Source organism: Eleutherodactylus coqui, chromosome 6 (assembly GCF_035609145.1).
Source record: "Eleutherodactylus coqui strain aEleCoq1 chromosome 6, aEleCoq1.hap1, whole genome shotgun sequence".
Lineage (NCBI taxonomy): Eukaryota > Metazoa > Chordata > Amphibia > Anura > Eleutherodactylidae > Eleutherodactylus > Eleutherodactylus coqui.
In genome coordinates this window covers 170,821,725-170,840,805 of record NC_089842.1, presented here as the reverse complement: position 1 = coordinate 170,840,805, position 19,081 = coordinate 170,821,725, and the positions used below count along the sequence as shown (strand labels likewise).

General features: G+C 43.4%; 1 long non-coding RNA gene across 1 annotated transcript in view; it reads right to left on the bottom strand.

Moving 5' to 3' along the window:
• LOC136632916 (uncharacterized) overlaps positions 1-19,081 on the bottom strand; it is a 39,235-nt gene that overhangs the window by 15,624 nt on the left and 4,530 nt on the right. Inside the window, exon 2 of the long non-coding RNA XR_010793202.1 lies at positions 5,325-5,363. This is a non-coding gene — a long non-coding RNA (uncharacterized lncRNA). The remainder of the gene's footprint in view (positions 1-5,324; positions 5,364-19,081) is intronic.

Genomic DNA, 19,081 nt, shown 5'->3' with positions numbered 1-19,081 from the left:
TCCAGCCGCTACTCGGACGCCTCTGCTCTGTGCCGGTCACTGCACTGGCTGCCCGTTAAATACAGAATTCAATTTAAACTCGTTACCTTCATCCACAAAGCCCTCCACAGCGCAGCGCCCCCCTATATTGCCTCCCTCATCTCAATCCATCACCCAGCCTGGGCTCTCCGCTCTGCTAACGAAACCAGACTGAGCGCCCCTTTAATTCGAACTTCTCATTCCCACCTCCAAGACTTCTCCAGAGCAGCACTGGTCCTCTGGAACGCACTACCTAGGCTACTCGGGCAATCCAGGACTCGCAGAACTTCAGACGTGCTCTAAAAACGAACCTCTTCAGGGACGCATACCGCATTCCCTAAACAAACCCCTCTGTACTCCGCCTGATAACATGCTCCCTGACCTACTGACTACAATCCCTGCTAACCATCATAACTGCTCCTGCAGTCATACCGATTCTGCCGTCACACAGCTAAATGTCTGACCATTGTCTACGTGTATATCACCCCTCACTCTCCACCTCGCCATACTGCGCACATCTCCAGCCCCTTTACCTTCTGTATCACCCCATTACTTGTAGTATGTAAGCTCGTTGGAGCAGGACCCGCACCCCTATTGTTTCCATCAACTGATTACTATGTAACCGCGGTTCTGTAAATTTTATTTTTTTTGTCTTTCTGTATCCCCCCTGTCTATGTAAGCGCTGCCGAATATGTTGGCGCTATACAAATAAAGATTATTATTATTCTATTTACTATACAGAACAGAACACAGTGTGATATTTAGTAAAGACATACCCACAGTAATTAAGTATATTACACTACAATAACATCTGTTGAAACAATGCATGACATGATAATGTGTTGAAAGCCAAGTACTTGGAAGGAGAGAAGTGGACTAGTGCCAGTGTACATGGTTTTGTTGGGTGTATGGTAAAACAAAGCATTAATTTTATGCGCCTGCCAGTTTTACAGGTTCTAATTTAGGATTGCCAGGTATTCTTAGAGACTGCCAAGCACTGAACTCCATGCTTTGAGAAGAGATATACTAAGGTATACAAGCAGGCAGTAATAAATATCTCCACTCTCCAAAATGCTTGGGAAAAACTGGATGAATGAAGTATCCATCTATAGCGACCCTCTTCTTCCAGCCTTAATTTTTGTAATTACATGGATTTCTGCATTGATTACTTATAAAATGTGGTGTGATTGCTTTGACTATTATATAAAGACACACAAAACCTGGTTACTGCCAAATCTATGCTTAAGAAAGATTAGTTTGTGTGAAACATGCTTTCATGTAAACAACTTTCTAAAGACCTTGGAAGATGTGCTGAAGACATGGATGAAGCTGGAAAAAGCTGCAAAACCATTGCTAAAGACTTGCATGTACATCGGTCCATGGTTACACAAATTATCTACCCATGAAGACTGTTCCTACTCTCCCTAAGAGTGGGCATCTTTTTAAAATCACTCTAAGAGCACAACGGGCAATATTGAAAGAGGTGAGAAAGAACCCAAGGGAAACAGCAAAAGACCCTACAGAAGACTCTACTAACTGTAAAATCATCTGTTCCTGTGTCCACTGTTAGAAAAACACTGAACAAGAAAGGTGTTCATGGAAAACATTGCAACCCATATTAGATTTGCCCAAGACCACTCGGATATTCCACAATGATTCTACGAAAAAGTTCTATGAACAGATAAAACAAAAATGGAACTTTTTAGCACAAATGCATAGCAGTATTTTTGGAGGAGAAATACCAAACCACTTCCTAACTAAAGCATGGTGTAGGGAGTAACATTGTTTGGGGTTGCTTTGCTGTTTTGGGCTTGGATGCCTTGTGATTACTGAGGGAACAATGAATGAACAATGAAGTGTAGCAAAACATTTTATAGAAGAATTTAAAGCTCCCTTTACATTGAATGACTGCCTGATTACATTCCCTTTGATCTGCCTCGGGTCTGACAGCTGAGAATAGCTGATAAAATGCAATCAGCTGTCATCAGCGGTCCCCGGGCAGAGCACAGCGTGCGGTTCTGCTTATCAGCTGTTCTGCTGAATGACAGTTTTCAATCCGAACTTAAGACCATCATTCAGCAGAAAACTAAAAGATGGGCACATTTACATACAACGGTTATCGCTCAAAAGATGGCTTTCGAGCGAATTTTAAGCGATAATTGTTGTGCCTAAGGGCTCTTTCCCACTAGCGTATATCGGCCGCTGTTTTCACGGCTGGCTGATATACACTAGGATCTGATGCATTGGATTCCGATGCATCAGATCACATGGCCGTATTCCCACGACGTAAAAGCGCCTGGCTGGCAAATATAACGCCGGGTGCTTTCACACTGGGCCAAAAATATAGTCCAGGAACTATTTTCCAGCTGGAATACGTCGGCCGCTGCATGGGCTCCTATGGGAGCCAATGACAACGACCAGAGAAGGGAGGTGGGAGGGTGTTTAGCAGCGTGACTACTAAACTCCCTCCCTCTTCTCTCCTCCTCTCAACTCCCCTCCAGCTGTTTGCAATGGTAGGGGGCGGGATGGGACCCACTGCTAGCTGTGGACAAGGGATGTGTGCTTAGCCCTGCCCACTCCCATTGCAAACAGCCGGAGGGAAGGAGAGAGGAGGTAAGCCGGCGAGGGGGAGGGAAGAGGACGCAATGGAATTGTGGCCTCGGATCACATTTGCTGGGGCCCATGCTGTCTGAATGGGCGCACAAACGTTAGATTTGTGCGCCTGTTCACGCATTTTTACGGCACATAAAAAACCCTATGGCTGTGTGAAAGATGGGTCTTTTCACTGTATGCTTTCACACTGCACAATTATAGTGCAAACCACTTGATCTAACAAGCAACCTGCATGATAATTGTCCCCTGTAAAAGGAGGTTAAGGCAGCAGTCCATGACCTCAAGCTAAAGAGACCTTGAGTGTTTACTCAGTGTGCTCAATAAAAGACATGCACGGTATAACGGTGTTATTTGTTTAGTTTAATTGTTTTTGTCTGTAATTGTAATAACAATCCAGTTACATTTTAGGGTGGCTTCACATAGACATATACGCAATTTCACATGCTTCAGTGCAACACATTTGCCCCGTTAATGAGATGCTTTTGCGTCGTCATTGGTGCATTTTACTGTACTTTTTTGCGCATTCAGAGCATGTTCACATGGGCACAGGACACCCCCCCTGCCCTGATTTAAAAGGCTACTAGCCTAATGAGGTCCAGATGTGTCCTTTTTTTCATGGAATTGCGCACCTCCTATAGACTTCTATGGGGACCCTTTGTGCATGAATGCACACAAAAATAGAGCATGTACTATTTTTTTTTTTTGCGCGCAAAAAAATGGAGCAAAAACTATCCCATTTTAATCTATTCTCTGCGTATTGCAGGCGGAAATTTTGTACAGGCAAATACGTATATGTGAAGGAGCCCTTAGGCAATAGAACCCATTGGTTTCATGCTCTACTCTTGTGCAGACCAGGGTCCTCATATAAGTCTACAGGACGGGTGCAAATGCAAATATGCTGCACAATTCCGTGAAGAAATAAACACGTCCAGACCTCATTAGGCTAAATAGCCTTTTAAATCAAGGCAGGGGTGTGTCCCGAGCCCATGTGAACCTGCCCTTAATACGCAAAAATGTACAGTAAAATGCACCGATATGCGTACAAAAGCGCCTTGTTCATGGCACAAATGCATTGCGCTGGATATATCTTTTTTTTTTCTTTTTTAAAGTGTGAAAAAGTAGCAAGGTATTAACTGGTTAAACTAACTAGCGGCACAAAAATCAATCAAATCATTAAAAAAAAGCGTTTTAGTGTACAAGAATAGCAAAACAGAAAAGAACTGTTTAAACTGTATTTAAAAAAAAACAATGGTGGAATGTCTTTTCTTCCCCAATCTCCCCCCTAAAATTATTAAAAGTTATATAATAGACTATATTTACTCCAAAATGACGGCAATAAAAAATACAACTTGTCCTGCCAAAAATCAAGCCCTTATACCGAAAATTAACTTCCTATTGCTCTAGGAGTGCGGCAATTAAAAAAAAAGAAAAATTGGTTGGTCATAAGAGCATAAAATAGACCTGTAAATAGGGGGTTAAAGTTAATTGAGTCAGTATGAGCTGGAGCTAAGAACTGTGTCGAGTCCATTGATGTGGAATATTAAGTTCTGCAGTGACACAAAAGAAAAATGACGTCACAGAAGGGGAAATATAAAAACAATCACAGAAAACAGCCATATACGTACTGACTAAGGAATGCATATAGCTGCATCCTCTCACCATGCAGGTAGCAGACTACCAAATGAGGGAGCTAATTGCATCTGTGAGGGACACCAATGAGACAGCCACTCACACTGCCTCTTAATATAGAGGGGGTGGCTGCTTGGTGTATACTCCCACCAATCATTCACATGCAGTGTGGCTTTACAACTCCAGGGGGAGCCCAGGGTGGCAGTACCAATGTGGTTCACTGTTTGAAGTGCATGGGAAACCCACCAAACTATTATGGCATCATTAATACGTTGCTGGTCTGCATGGTGAACTACATGTATCAGAAGGTCTTCCACTTTGTATCCACTATATGTGGGAGTATACACCAAGCAGCCATCCCCCTCTATATTTAGAGGCTGTGTGAGTGGCTGTCTCATCAGTGTCCCACACAGGTGCAATTAGCTCCCTCATTTGGTAGTCTGCTACCTGCATGGTGAGAGGATGCAGCAATCTGCCCTCCTTAGTCAATAAGTACATGGCCATTTTCTGTGATTGTAAAAGAAAAATGAGGACTAAGGCTACATTCACACGGGCGAGCGCATGGCATGGCATGCGAGTGCATGCAATGTCTTTAAAGGTCCCATTGAAAACAATGGGTGAGGCGTTCCAAGAGAACGCCAAAAGAATGGAGTTCATATTTGCGAGTTTTCTGCGTCTCACAAAGCACAAAACTCGCTTGAGATTCGCGCTGGTATGCATGTGTAGCCAAACAAAAGAGTCCTCTCTTTGATATCTGCTATTTTTGGGTATCCCACAATACACAAACAGTTCGCCCAAACACATAACCTACTTGTAGTATAAAGTATACTTTCTAAGTTGGTAAATGCATTTAATAAAGTGTAGATTTCCTTCTTACCAATGGCTTTCCCCACAGCTTTTGCAATAAATGTGCAGAGGTTGAAAGAACAGCAAAGCACAGTAACATAAGCATTGCCATTAAAGGCAGGGAAATGGTCATTTCAGAGTAGCAGTTAACATTTTGCAATTTATTATTGGCATCGCTACTTCCTCTGATGAAATCTTTAAGATATTAAAATACTTACTCGGCTACAGCAGCTTGGATGAAACTCAAGCGTCTCATTCTGGAACATAAAAACATTTACTGTGAAAGCGGCCATGGAAAAATAAACTGAAATGAAGGCAGTGGAGTGTTAGATTCCTTTAGAGGATCTGCAATAAAATGTGCTGGAGGAACATAATGATAGATTCAAGAAACTTGACTGTAGGATAGACTTATCATAATGAAATTTGCAATCGACTTGCTCTACCACACAAACACAAGACTGAATTTGGCCAAGTCCCAATTAGGAGTGAGGGGTGAAAACTACTAAATGTGCCAAGAGGTCCCCAAACCAGACTAGAGGAAAGCAAACAATCTTCATTGGTACTTTGTTTGGCTTCATCTATCAAATCACGGATGTGCTAAATTTCCTCTTATGTAACCATTGGATTAGTGACGCAGTCTAGTGATGTCTAGTTGTTCTGTGCTCAAACCAATAATGTCTAGTGGTTTACAAAATGCGTTTGTGGTGTTCTAATGGCTGGTGCCACTAGTGGTTTCGGTCCGAATTAATGGTACCTAGTGACAGGGCATAGGTATACCGCGGTGCAGAAGTAGTAGTTGCACTGAGATCCTGTATTAGAAATGGCACAAGGTAGGGGAGGGCTCTTTGGTCCCAAGAGCCTCCAATTTCTCTGTCCAGTTGCTTGTTTTCTCAGTTAGCTCTGGAATTAAGAAATAATAACTGCAATTTCCCTATAATGTGGAAAATGGGTAATGGGTAAGAAATATGTTTAGTTGAGAAATTGGGAATGGATATTGATGCAAATATGGAGAAACTAACTCTATATATTTAAGACCCTAGTCAACATCATATTTACAGCCATGTACCGCAGCAATATGGGCACCCATTCTGATATATTGATGCAATAAAGTCTTCTTCGATCCTCACCTCTCCCACATAATGTATGATAATTTAGAATAAGTGATAACAGTTATTATAGCAAGGTTTCCAGGTAGAGACACAGCTTGTGGTGTAATCGTATCCTTGCTGGTAATTTATATTAGCAATGTCCTTTATTGCATAAGTGTATGTCTTCTTGTAGGCTGACAACAGCTTCTACCTTCCCTTCCATGCTATATCTGATTTCAGTGGGTTTGGCCTACAATCTAATGTGTATGGGAAGGTGTGTGTGTGGGGGGGGGGGGGGGGGGGGGGGGGTCTACTGTCTTTTTGACATGCCCAATCATTTGTTGCCATGTAAGGTAAGCCACTGCCAAAAGTGTCTGGCAATAAAATATACCCTTTAATTAAGTGTGCATGTTTCACGGGAATAGAAAGAGATAGATGTTAGTGAAATGAGCATTTGACCAACAAACTGTACATATGGCTGGTCAAAGATATTTTCTTGGTTTCTGACAACTGCACAGCCTGAACAGCCATTATAAGGAAAGTAGAGGTGCATGGCAGAGGTGTATGTATTCTACCAACTCTCCTTTCATTCTGTGCCTAGATCAAACTGCCACCGGCCACCGTGCCTAGCGGAATGGAGATCAGAGCTCTCTTTGGATTAATTAGATCTCAAAATTCTGAGCTTAATGATTGTACCATAAAAGGAAAGTCTTTATGTCCAAGTGCTTTATGCAGTTAACTTTAGGTACTTGCTAACATTATCTAATTGGGTTTATGTTCTCTTAACAACCAAGAAAGGTTCTTAGTAGGCAGTTAAAGGATTGCAATAACTAAATCAGGTCCTGGTGCCTCCTAGTACTTTAATTCCAGATTGAAGTGGAGAGTACTTTATTAAATAGTCGGCCTACAGAGAAACAAGGAAATTAGTGCAATTAGTAATTTATTTATTCAAAAAGAGACTTTTTAAGGCTTCATTCACACGAGCGTAGCTATTTTCGGTCGGCTGTGTCATGGCCACAGTGCGACCGAAAATCGTGTGAACTGGCGCACAAATCTGTTGTTTGTGTGCCCGTTCAGATGGCCTGGGTACGGTGCATAAACGCCAAGCCCGGAAAGCCGTCGGGTGGGGGGAGAAAGTTTAGCTTTGCTAAACTGCCTCCCCCTTTCAGCCCCCTCGCTAACTCTCAGCAAGGGGAGGGGCGGGAGCTTAGCAACTAGCTCCCGCCTCGCACCTTCCAATTGCAAACAGCCAGCAAGGGGCGGAGCGAAGGGGTGGGAGTTTAGCAGTCACGCTGCTAAACTCCCTCCCACCTCCCTTCTTTGGCAGCTGTAATAGGCTCCCATAGTAGTCTATGGCAGCAGCCGCTGTATTCCGGCCAGGAAGATAGTTCCTGAACTATCTTTCCTGGCCGATGTAAAAGCGCCCAGCCGAAATGTACTCCTATGCGCTATCTTGGCCGGCCATCTGAAAATCAATGTGTGAAAGCGTGGCCGATATACAATCATGTGAATGGAGCCAAAGGGATACATTTATTCATGACATCAGAAACTATAATGAACCCAAGTCTGAAGATATGACCATATTCGAGTCACGATAATGAATAGTGTTTTCAATCTGATTCTACATAGAGTTTGCTATCAGACAAATATTCCTTTATGCCTTTTAATGCTAGCAGCCTTACAACATGAGTTATATTAATATTAAGGCTGGTGACACACCAGAATATTTCGACCAAATTTTTGTGCCCATAATATGGATGTGTATCCCAGCCTAAATGCGGGTTTCCTGACCTGAACTCCAAGCATCCTATGATGCTCAGAGCTTAAGTCTGGAGGCCTGTGGTCAGGCCGGGACACATAACCGTATTATGGATGTAAAAATACGTCTGAAATACGCAGATTAATACTGAGCCTAACCCTCCATATATTTAGAAGTCATTAGGAAGATCATGCTCTGAAACACAGAGAAAATACAAGTCTATGTCACAAGATTTTTTTCTGTACTGTTTCTCCAACGGTTTTGATGTCCTACATCATAGAAGTTTTCAGCAACTTACATGCAGATTTTGTTGAGGATATAGCTGTGGTTTTCCCATGTAGGTGAACTGGGCTTGCAGGAATCCACCAAATAGCCCCGTTCAGATGATGGACCTGATTTACAGTAGCATAAAATCTCTGCAACAAATCTACCTTGCGTGAATATCACTTATTTTCTGCAGAGACTGAGGGCTACTTCAAACGAACAAACGGACAATAGAAAACCACAGTGTGCAGACTGGGAAAGACAGTCACATAGACTCCAGTAGATAGAGAGAAAAACAAAAGCGATAAAATAACAACAAATCAGTAGAACAAATAAGAAGAACATAATACACCACCACAACCCTTTCCCCCTTCAAAATGTGTTAAGGCCCTAGATGGCTTTTGAGTGATTATTTTGCATAATCTGCTAATTGGTACTAATGCCTATCAGTATCAATTAGCAGCATGTGAGCCACCAGGAGCTGAATTTATTCAGAGGACCGCCTGCTGTTCTCTGAATAAATTCCTTTTGTTCTGCCAGCAGGGCTGACAGCTGGGAACAGCTGAGACAATGCAATCAGCTGTTCTCAGCTCTCTCCAGGCAGATAACAGCTTCTGGTCCTGCTTATCAGCTGTTCTGCTGAACAATGGTTTTCAAGCCGAACTGAGAACCGTAGTTCAGCAGAAAACGGAAAGATGGGCACATTTAGACACAACAATTATCGCTCAAAAGATGGTTTTTGAGTGAATTTTGAGCGATAATTGTTGTGTCTAAGGATGGCTTCACACGACCGTGTTTTTGTGCGTACGTAGGTGAGCACCCATGTACGTGCAAAAACTCGCGTGAATGCAGGTCCGTGCATTGCCTTCAATGAAGCCGCAGCTTCCCGGCGGCTCCATTGAAAACAATGCTCTGCCGGCACCGCTGCATTCTTTTTATGGGAAGGGCTTTACATATAAGCCCTTCCCTGAAAAAGAAACATTTTAGTGTAAAAAAAAAATATATATATATATACTTATTTGTCCACTGCTGCCGTGACCCCCGCGGGGATGAAGAACACATCTGCCACATGTGGCAGATGTTTCCTTCATTCCCGCTAGTTAAAAGAATTCCATGCTGTTACATCTGCCACATCTGTGACAGATGCAGCAGAGGAATTCTTCAATTCTCAACCGCAGCTGTCACACATGTCAGCTGCGGTAGAGGATTCTGCTGCCTGCAACCCCTTCAATTGATTTTAGGGAAGGGCTTTAAATATAAGCCCTTCCCTGAAAATCAAGTAAATGTGGTTTAAAAAAAATAGATACTCACCTTGCTTCAGCTGCCGGGACTCAGCTGCGTCTTCTCCTGCTGTCCCCTACACTGTGGTGCTGATCTATCAGCAGGCGGGGATTTAAAATCCCTGCCTGCTGAAAGAGCTGATTGTGATTGGCTGAGGTGCTTAGCCAATCACAGGCAGCTCTTGCCCGTTATTCATTCGGCGGGCAAAAATTTAAGTTATAGTTAAATCAAATGAGTCTCACAATTACTAGGCTCATAACAGTGAATCATATTCTAACTTCAGAGGGGCCATCCAGTTTGAACAACCCCTTTTTGACTGAATCCACCTTGATGATCAGCTACATAGTTAACCAGCCCTGGTCTGGCTATTCTAATCTCTAGGAACCAGTTGGTATCACCATTGGAAGCTGTATGTTGCCACTTGTAATATATGATCACTTTGAGTCTACCCGGGAGAAGGCTGCTTATTGGCTCATAATAGGGCGGTGCAAAAAGGGCATATGAAAAAAGGCTGCACACCCACTGCACTCCAACAGTCAAAGTTACACTTTTATCAGGGTCTATAGGTTTTTATAGAACAACAAGGGCTGAACTTAATAAAAAGTAAGATTTTATTATAAAAAGTTGAATGCTTATAAAAAGTTAGAAAGATAACAGAAATAAACATACAATACATACAAAACAGTTATAAAACTAAAAAGGAATAAAGCAGAACACCACACCTAACTGATTAGATCAGTTCAAGTCTAGACGTGAGGAGATAGGCTGGGTATGTCTTGGGCAATCCTGTGCAGTCAGTACAGTCTCCTGGGGTCTGACATTGGTTGATGCTGTACTTTTAACATGTCCCAGCTACATCTCCATAACCTTACCCTTGACTATATGATAGGAGCGGGCTGAGTACGTGCAGCATTACACACGTTTGTAGCTACAGTTTTTTTTTTGGTCATATTTCCCAGTAGGAAGCTCCGAAAGGAAAAACTATGGCTGTTATATATCAGTACCTAAATTTAGTAAACTATCAACACTTAACACAGGTGTTATGCCTTACTTGGTTGAGCAAATATTGAGTTTTCAGGGTTCCTGGTGTCTTATGAGCCTTCTAATAGATGGTGCCCTAGAGGCATTGTACCATCTCCCAACTACATACCAAATTTCCCAGAGGAGAATACATGGCCTTATAAGTCTCCTCACACCTACTAGGTCCTCTCCACAAGGAAACCTTCCTGACTAACATTAAAAAGGAGAGCTTTGATTGGCTTTGCTTTCGAAGAGTAACTGCACTTTCAGCTAAGTTTTGATATGTCATAGAGACATGTTAAAAGTATTGATCAATGGTGGTCCCACTTCTGAGACGCCTGCTGATCACTAGAACAAATGGGCTGCAGTGCTCACCGAAGCGCTGTGCCCCCTCAGCTGTTTTGGCTACTTTTCAGCTCCTTCTGACAACTGAAGGCAGCCTCATAAAAGTGTATAGCGCTTTCTATAGACGTCTATGTGGTCTATCTTTGGTTGACAGAAGGAGACGAAAAGCAGCAAAGACAGCCGAGGGGGAACAGCGCCTGGTTGAGCACTGCAGTCCCCTTGTTCTAGCGATCAATGGGGTCTGAGCATTGATGAATACTTTTAACATCTCTCTATAACATGTCAAGAGTTAGTTGATAATGCAGCTACTCTTTAATCATTTGATTAGTTGCTACGAAGAACTGGCAGCTTGGGACACCGGCAGTCTGTAACTTCAAGTTCTACTAACGTAAGAAATTAACATTTCTTCACAATTTTTTTAAAAACGGTAATGGCGTTGCCCATAGCCATGAAATTCCAGCCTTTTATGAAGATTAATTATTTTATGACGGAATCTGGTTGGTTGCTACAAGTACAGTAGTACAGTAGTATTATACATAAAGAAATTGTGTACTGGGAGATTTGCGAAAAAGGGAAGAAAGGAAAAGTGGTATCATTTCACCAAGAGGCAAGTTTTGGGTTTCACCAATGATATGCTTAGCAAGTTCTTCTTAGTGTGATTTGTACACATCAGTTTTCATGTTACTAGGCTTCCTATTTCGTCAAGTCTTACACAATCCAAATAAGAAAATGGAAATTTTATACTTACTACATACTTCTCTATTATTGTAATGTTAATGCCAGATAATAAACTTGTACTTGAAACCCAATTTCCCATATTTTTAAGCCAAGAATTTGGCACATGTCATGAATTTCCTTATATTGAAAGGAACCTGCTCCTCTCCTGCAAACAGCAATTACCCATTACCGACTTCTGGCTTCCCTCCTGACTATGTTACCCGCCTCATCCATTGTACTGCATACCGAGACTTCCCATTACCGACTTCTGGCTTCCCTCCTGACTACGTTACCCACCTCATCCATTGTACTGCATACCAAGACCTCCCGTTGCTGACTCCTGGCAATCCTGACTACTCTCTAGTGACCTGCACAGCCACTACACCCGTGACTCCTAAATCATCATTGGCTCATTGACTTATAGTTTGGTTTAAACCCTGATCATTAACATTATGTATTTGCACACAGTTTCCACCATACAGGATAAATAGCGTGTTCAATTTATTGTACATGTCGTTACGGATACAATGATACCAAATAAGAGTTTTTTTTACCTTTTTTTTTTTACAATAAATGGGAAAATGTGCAAAAAAGTTTACTTTTTTTTTTTTTTTTAAACACGTTTTTTACTTTTTTTTATATCCCTGTAGGGGACTTGAACCATAAAAGCTGTGATCGCTTTGATGATGTATTGCAGAACCTCTGTACTGCAATGCATTATCGCTCACAATAACGGTTGCAGGACATTGATAGGCCTGGACACCGGTGTATGGTATCTAGTTGCCATGGCAACCCATTGGCTCTCCGTGTTTACATCGATCCCCGCCTTTGCAGTGGGAGGCCTGTTAGCAGTCACAGCCAGCTCTAGCTGTGCGATGGTGTGGGCTCATATTATCCGCTGAGGGTCATACTGATGTGTATAGGAACGGTGGCATCACACATGACAACTACAACCCCTGTTATCCTGTGTATTGGGCATCTCCCTATCCTAGGGGTGACCCTAGTGGCCTACAGTGATACTCTGGCCTTGGCTGTGTGTGTCCCTCTGGGAAGGAGACTAGTAAGTGCACTATACCCTCCCAGCTCCCCACGTATGTCAGGTGTACGGGGTCTCCCTATGGGGCGCGGCATTTATGTCCTGTAGCATTAAGGGGTTAAAGATAAACAACTGTCTGTTTACAGTAAGCGATAACTCGCTCACAAATCGCACCATTTCAGTGAGATGAAATGAAGCGATAAATGACAAATTTCTCAGCCAATAGTTGGCCTGTGTAAAATTACCGTAATGGCTGGTTCCAGTTCTTGCTCTCCAGAGGATGTAAGTCAGATGTCTTTTCTGCTTTTTTTTTTTCTTCTTAGTAATATGAAAGCATTATTTGGAAATGATGTTCTCGCCTGATAAATACTTATTTCCTCTTGAAAGTGAGATACGAAGGTCACAATTAAAAAGATCTTTGTAAAAGACTTTTTCTACTGCATGCATGATTTGATATTGAATAAGAAACACTTTTCTACCATAACTATTTTGACACCTGAGCAAGAATTGGGGCTTCCATTAGTCCTAATGACATTGAATACTCTCCAAGGCATAATTTTTTCTAACGTCTGATACACTTCAGCTGTTACTTCCCTCCATTCATCCTGCAAACATCTGGTGAGTTCTCTCAAAGAAGATGCATGTTGCTCATCTTTTCTGACCTGACATTTCAGTTTGTTCCAAAGATGTTCAGTAGGGTTCAGGTCGCGACTCTGTGCAGACAGTCCAATCGTGGAACATCCATATTCTCAAACTAACATAAAACAGTTTTGGATTTGAGACAAAGCACATTGTCTTGCTGGAAGTATTGCTGACCATTTCCAGAGTATTACCACATTATCAGCAGCACATTATTGTCTAGAATGTCAAGGTACACCTCTGGGTTCATGGTTCTTGCCACTACAAGTAATGGACCAAGGCCATGCCACGTAAAACATTCCCAGCCCATAACAGAGTCTCTGTCATACTTAAAGGGCATGAAGACACAGCGCTCTGTTCTGACCAGCTGTGAAAAAGAGGGGAGCACCATTCCAGTAGCGCTCATTGAAGTGAATGAACACTATGCTGTTTCAGTAACTCGGGGAGTTAAGGACTTTTCTGAAGACGAAAAATAGATATATTTATACTTTGGATAGTATGTACCCCAGGAGTCTCAATTTTGAACATAAATGTCAGGCATTCATCTAAATTGGAGTAGTTTAATGCCATGAGGATTTTTCCTGTATGTGTGGTGCTTTGTATACCTTATCAAGTCTATTCTTAGATCTATGTCTAATTGTTTGTTTGTTTATTTTAGATACCATTGATGAGAAAGGCCCGATTGTTCACCTATTTAGACAAGCTGCATTGTTGATCTACGTCTTATCGGAATGTGTGATGAAGTTTCTGATTATGATGATCTGCTGGGAGACCTACATTGCTTTATTTTTTTTATGCTTTGTTTTTTATATATTCGGTTTATGACCATTCAATATGGTGGTTTTACATTTTATGCTCCTTGCTATTGTGGGCAGGAAATTAACTAAAGGTCCCATTACACAGGACGACTGTTGGGCAAACGATGCCCGACACTCGTCCCTGTTTCTCCGTGCTAGCTCCGGGAGCTAGCAGAGCTGTCTCGCTCACAGAGCGGCCAGCAGGGGGTGGGACAGTGCAGGAGATTTTTCTCCTCTGGCTCCCCCGCTCCCCTCCATTGAGATACACAGTGGCCGTTCACTACTGAACGGCGGCTGTTTAAACTTAACGATGAGCTTCATCACTGATCTTCTATGCTGGATAAAAGATGAGCGATGAAGCTCATCGTGCAGTTTAAACAGCCGCCATTCAGTAGTGAACGGCCGCTGTGTTATGTGAATGAAGGGGGGCGGGGAGCGAGAGGAGAGAAATCTCCTGCACTGCCCCACCCCCTGCTGGCCGCTCCATGTGCGAGCCAGCTCTGCTAGCTTCCATGCATGAGCACGGGAGCGCGGAGACACAGGGACGAGTGTTGGGCATTGTTTGCCCGACAGTTGTTCCGTGTAAAGGGACCTTTATGAAGGAAATGTTGAGTACTTTTGTCTCAGATAACCTCTGACTTTCTTTTTATAAAGGGTAGTAGGGAGTAGCCTAGCATGATTCTGGGGAAGGGGTGGGGAGAGAGTTCTCTGGTTGGGGATCCTCCCTGTGTTAGTGCTGTTTTTTGTTGATAGGATCTCTTCATTGGAGATGTGGATCTTGATTCTAGCACTGTTGGCATGCGGTCTCCCTCTTTTTTTTAAAACAAATTGGAGGTCTTTAAGGCCTCATGTCCACGGGGAAAATAAGAATTAAAATCTGCAGCGTTTTTCCCGCACGCGGATCCGCGCCCCATAGGAATGCAATGACCACCCGCGGGTAGATAAATACCCGCAGATGGTAATTAAAGAATATCTGGAGCATGAAAAAAAATGGACATGCTCCATTTAGGTGCTGATCTCCCGTGGGGATGGCTCCCGCAGGCTTCTGTTGAAGGCTATGGGAGCCATCCAGATCCGCAGGAGACCCGCGCCTGAATTAAACTCACCTGCTCCGGACGATGCAGATCTTCCTTCCTTCGCGGCAGGATCTTCTTTCTTCGGCCCGGCGGATGTGCCTGACGCATGCGCGGGGCACGCAGCCGGCGTGCCGAGCACATCCGCCAGGCCAAAGAAAGAAGACCCGGCCGCGAAGAAGGGAAGACACGCACGGCCTGCTGCAGGTAAGTTTATTCTTATTTTAATGCCTAATGTCCGCGGGGCAGGAGGGACCCGCTACGGATTCTCCATGGAGAATCCGTAGCGGGCCTGATTTTCCTGTTGGACATGAGGCCTAAGAGGCTTTTAAGGAGCCGGCTTTTCTCCTTTGTTGTTACTATTTAGGCCATTTGACTCACGGTCATCCTGACCACCTGCAATCCTTCACACTAAACCAGGCTAAATACTACCTACTAACCAGATAAAGATAACGTCGTGTTATGTATTTTGGTATTTTGTATGTAGGAGTAGCGTAATTCGTCACTCTAGAATGTCCTTCTTTTGCTCAACTGTCCAATGACGATGCTCCTTGCACCATTGTAGACGGGCTGATGCATTTTTGAAAGAACTCCCCAAATGTTAGCAGGATGAAGCGAGAGAAATATTGGCTGAAGTGTATTAGTAGAAAGCATGCACAGAAAGTATCCAAAGACATTAGGGCCACAGGGGACCCCACTAAGTATTAACATATGGAAATAAATGCTACTTTTGATTCTTGCTCAGGTGTCCAATTACTTTTGGTAAGGCAGTGTATTTCAGATAATATTCTATATATGCATACAGAAATGTACAGAACAGGGACAAATCGTAAGAGAAAATCCAGCTGTCTTAATTGTATCTGTTTCCTAGGGTGGACCAGGGTGCGGTAATAACTCTTTTCCTATTTCTATCAAACCATACATGACAGTACTTGTATAGAACTCCTGTAAATCTCCCACAAAGAAGCAGCCATCATCTGACAGTGCTTCCTGTGGATCATAGGACATGGAACGACTGTCAGATGACAGTCACTTTAGTGTCTCATAAGGAAATTGACCCTTCTGCCACACAAGAAGACACTAGCATTATAAATGCCACATGGTAGATGGGACCCCTATAACAGAGTTTACATTGGGGGCAAGATCTAAAACTTATGTCTCTCAGCCCCTTGCAGATAATTATTGGGGGATCCATCTATGTTTTTCAATTTCAAAACTAGATATCAACTACTTTATCATCCCGTTGATACAACTAAGGCAAAAAAATGTTACCGTGCGTCCCGATGGAGGAGAACAAATTCCTGGCTCCAAAAATGGTCAGACAATCAGCTTCACGCTTTAGTTTCAGTATATAAACACTAGTGCTGATCTCCAGGACGGTAATCCATTATTCCTATGGCATGACTGTGAATAAAACTGTCTGTCATTGCTCTTTTGTTGTCTACATCGGCACACCTAAAAAGGGCTTTAACACTGAAGCATCTCCATTACCCTTTTAAATGGTCTTTAAGGCAGGTACTAGTCACAACGTTTTTGCTACTATCAGAAAAATGTCCAGTCAACCTCCTTATCAGCAATTCGCGAGAATTTTCAAACTTATGGAAATTTTTGCAAATGGCTGACAATTGTATAAAATAAAAAAGTTTAGTAGTAATTTGGAATAATAATATTCCTCCTATTGTTATTTTTTACCATCAACAGCCATTTGCAAAAAATTTCACAACTTGCATGGAGATTGAACTGCAGATTTACCGTGGATTCCACCCTATGCATGACAACAATGTGACTGCAGTTGTGATGGGTGGCCATTGGGTGATTGGCAAAGTGAGTATTACTCCTTTTATTTTACACTATTGCCATACAATAGTAAAAATGTCACTAGCACTATGGCAGATGCAATCTATAATTGTCATCCTTTGCTTTCTCCTTATCTGGTCCAAGCCATCGTGAAGCCGCCTTCTAGTTATGACTTTAGTTGCGCAACATCTCTGGCGGTGCACACATACATGCTTTATATGCCAGCCTAACCCATGAAAATGCCATCACATTTCCCTAAAAAATAGTGCCAGCAAGGCGCCTTCATTTCCAGCATCTGCTGACTGCTACTACGACCAGTGTCACGCATCTGCTCTTCATAAATGGTGCCTGCTGCCATGATGCCAGAATGTACTGAGTGTCATTGTATGATGCTCTGAAAATATAGTGTTATGGTGGTCAAATGACTACCATGTAAGCAGAGGTGTAACTTTAAGCTGCTGGACCCCAATAAAAAATCTATAACAGGGACCCCCAACTGTAATGCTTCATTAATAGTACAAGTCTCCTTATATAGAGAAGACAGACCTTATGTGCTCCCTAAAGCTCCTACACCCTGGTGCAACCGTGTTCTCTGCACCCACTTTAGTTACACTGGTACTGTTGTATCTTGTCTCCACCGGAAGCGAGGGGTTTGGCTGCAGGTAACGCCCATGGCAGGCCCCTCGTTGCAGAGTGGGTGGATTGTTATGTCAGTGGGAAAGCGACTGACAAGGGAGTGTAGACTACATAGCAGACCATCAGAAACTAGGCATGGGAGTCCTCCGGGGATTGTAATTCTGAAGGCAACATCGATACGTGCATGGAGGAGCACAATGACCAGACGCATAATGGGAGTAGGACGGCTGGGATAGTGAGCGCTTCACTGTTAGCAGACCTATCCCCACAGCCATGGCAGTTCTCCAGGAGATTGTATTGCTGAGGCAGATATCCATACATCCATTGGCAGCACACGAGGACTTCAGTGACCTCACACACGGAGGGGAATAGGACGTCTGGGACAGTCAGCGCTTCGCCGTGAGCAGACACATCCACCCTGCTGGATGCCGTGCGCTGACCTGTCAGGGTTGCCGGGGACTGTACTGCCGGAGCACGCAGCACTGATCGGCCAGCCCCAGACACTGCCACCCCAGCTCCGAGTACACTCACTGCGGCCATGCAAGCAACGCCAGTGGCACACAGCTCACAGCCGCAGATGGCTTCCCTCACTGCTGTGGCCAGTGGCTCGATACCGGCGTCTGAAGAACGTAAACAGAGAGAGAGAGAGGCACTGCAATGGAGTCACAGTCACGTCAGATGGTAGGGCAGAACTTACAGCTCCGGTTGTGTCAGCTACAGAGTCAGCAGCGTGGACGCAACACCATTGGGTGCAGTGAGAAGCTCCAGAAGCCAATCAGCACATATGGACGTCACCTACCTGTCAAGCCGGCTAAACCTTATCTCCACCCATTCTCGTGGTGAAGACAAGATACAACAGTACCAGTTAGACCTCTACATATAAAAGTACCACTGTGGATACCACAAATGTGGATACGGGGGGCACCTCTCCCTGGGTATATGATGATAGTACTCACAACAGTCTCTGGATAGCCCCATTGTTAATAGGGTTAGGAGTCTGTTGGGCATAATGAAATCAGTCACAGGACACATATCGGGGAACCTGTTGGTACAACACACTTGCTTTCAATGGGGCCGATGCTGCTGCCGACAGCCCCATTGAAAGTAATTGGTGATATCGCAAAAAGATAGAACATGCTGCGATTTTTTTCCCACACATTGCGTGACTGAAAATATCACAAATGGGAATGAAACCATTGAAAATTGGTTTCATAATTCTGCGTTCTCACGCACTCTCGCATCGCGAGAAAATTGTGTGTTTTTATCGCAAGTGTGAAGGCACCCTAAGGGCGCCCACCCACTGGCGTTTTTTTTTCCCTGCGAAATTCGCAGCATTTTTTTTCTCCTGGGGTCTATGGGACTTGTAATGTTAAAATCGCAATCGCGCAAAATCGCAATTTACCGCGAATCGCGGTAAATTGCGATTTTACGCGATCGCGATTTTAACATTACAAGTCCCATAGACCCCTGCAGAAAAAAAATGCTGCGAATTTCGCAGGGAAAAAAAAACGCCAGTGGGTGGG